The sequence below is a fragment of the Protobothrops mucrosquamatus genome, unplaced genomic scaffold, assembly GCF_001527695.2.
Source record: "Protobothrops mucrosquamatus isolate PMUCROS unplaced genomic scaffold, P.Mucros_1.0 scaffold2203, whole genome shotgun sequence".
In the NCBI taxonomy this organism is placed as follows: domain Eukaryota; kingdom Metazoa; phylum Chordata; class Lepidosauria; order Squamata; family Viperidae; genus Protobothrops; species Protobothrops mucrosquamatus.
In genome coordinates, this window is record NW_015388295.1 from 45,484 (window position 1) to 48,114 (window position 2,631).

Below are 2,631 nucleotides of genomic sequence, written 5' to 3' on the forward strand. Positions count from 1 at the left end.
CTTTTTTGCCTTCATCAGTTAGCCATACCCTTTTTATGGGATTCGAACCTGGGAAGTTATACATACTAGGCAGTGATTTAGCCACTGAGCCACAGGTTCTCTTCCCCTCTTTGTCAGCAGAGTCAAGGGAGTAATTATAGGGAGTTCAGACAGATCGGTCTGATTGTGAACACCTTGACATTTTCAACTGCCATACTGCCTAGTATGTATAACTTCCCAGGTTCGAATCCCATAAAAAGGGTATGGCTAACTGATGAAGGCAAAAAAGCCAGAAATGGTCCATCTTAGTCTCCCAATTTAATTCTTTACTCTTTGTCAAAAAAAAGAAATTTGGATATAAAAATATTTCGCAGTTGCGACTTGAGCCTGCTCTATGCCCCTAGTTGGGGGCGGCAAGGCAAGAGATATTGTAAAAAGAGTAAAACTGCAGTATGGCAGTTGAAAATGTCAAGTGATATATATATATATATATATATATATATATATATATATATATATATATATATATATATATATATATATATATATATATATATATATATATATATATATATATATATATAGTGAGAACTTGGTTTGTGACATATCGGATAATGTGCTTGTTCTCAAGAAAATTCAAAGCGTGTGTCCCTGGAGGAGTAAGATCCAGTTCAAGGTCAAGGCCAGATGTTTGGAGCTGTCAGTTGCACCGACGGAAGTGCTGGTGTTTGACTGTACAATAGTAGGGAGTAAGATGAAGGAATACATGATCCCCATGGAACCAGGGGTCTAATCCAACACATCATCTTCCATGACAGCTCTGTACAGTAGTCCTTTCACCCTCTTTAACTCTTCTACGGATGTTTGATCGAAGGACGCAGAAGACTTGAGTCTCTGTAGCGGGTCTGACATTCATGCCTTGACAAGGACACTTTGGAATAGAATGGAATGGAAATAGAGCAGAGCAGAGTAGAGCAGAACAGAGTAGAGTAGAATACAGAATAGAATAGAATAGAATAGAATAGAATAGAATAGAATTAGAATTAGAATTAGAATACAGAATAGAATACAGAATAGAATACAGAATAGAATAGAATAGAATACAGAATAGAATAGAATAGAATAGAATAGAATACAGAATAGAATAGGATAACAGAGTTGGAAGGGACCTTGGAGGTCTTCTAGTCCAACCCCCTGCTTTAAGCGGAGGAACGAGTGTCCTGAATTTGTGGAAATGGGTATGTCCAGTTTAATGAAGAGAAGGACCAGGGGTGACATAAAGCAGCGTTCCAGTATCTCAGGGGCTGCCCCAAAGAAGAGGGAGTCAAGCTATTCTCCAAAGCGCCTGAAGGCAGGACAAGAAGCAATGGATGGAAACTAACCAAGGAGAGAAACAACCTAGAACTAAGGAGAAACTTCCTGACAATCAGAACAATTAACCAGTGGAACAACCTGCCTCCAGAAGTTGTGGGTGCTCCATCACTGGAGGCTTTTAAGAAGAGATTGGACAACCATTTGTCTGAAATGGCATAGGTCCTCCTGCTTGAGCAGGGGGCTGGACTAGAAGACCTCCAAGGTCCCTTCCAGCTCTATTCTAATTCAAGCACACATTCAGGCACCCAGTGGACCAACTCTAGTTTTCTGTCCTGGCTAATGACATTAAATTCCATTTTCGCGGTGACATGCTCATTTGCGGAGAGGCTGTCAGCACCTTGATGCATATTAAATCTGTAAATAACATTCTGAGGTCAACGTACCTTTGGGCAAAAAGCAATTAGGGCGAAATTTGGAATGCACCAGGCTTTCCAATTACCGGGCAAAGATGGCTGAAGCTGGCATTTAGGATGGGGATTTTATCACGGGCAGCTCATCGCCATGGGGTTGGGTGGTATGGGCGAAGTCAGGGCGCCGTGGATTGAAAAGAGAGCAGTAGAAGGATGGGACTTGTAGTACCTGACATTGGCTTGGGGAAGCGGTGGTAGTAACCAAGCGTGCCCTCTTTCCAATGTCAGAACTGGTTACAGAGAAGGTAGGCGTCATGGTTCCGACAGACGAAACTCTTCAGATGAACTTCGAGGCATTGTTTACCTTAAAGAATCTTTATTCGATAACTTTTGCGCAATATTGGAAAAAAACGAAGCACTACCACCAGAAGAAGAAATAATCAGAAAAATATTGGAATGCGCGGAGATGGACAGATTAACTTTTGAGATTGAATTATAAAGAAGATACAGACAACTATCAAATTTGGGACTTATTTTATTATTGGCTAAAAGAAAGAATGAAGGATAAGGAATGAAATATGTATTAGTGTTGTTGATCCCAGACAGCTCGTTGGTTGAAAAATTAACATATGTATGTAAGAGAAGCAGACGACACCAAGCTGGCAGGAATAGCCAACACTCCAGAAGACAGGCTTAAGATACAGAAGGATCTGGACAGACTTGAACACTGGGCGCTATCTAACAAAATGAAATTCAATGGTGAAAAAAGCAAGGTTCTACATTTAGCAAGAAAAACCAATTGCACAAGTACAGCATAGGTGGCACCTTGCTCAATAGTAGTAACTGTGAGAGGGACCTCGGAGTCCTAGTGGACAATCACCTAAATATGAGCCAGCAGTGTGCTGCAGCTGCCAAAAAGGCCAACACA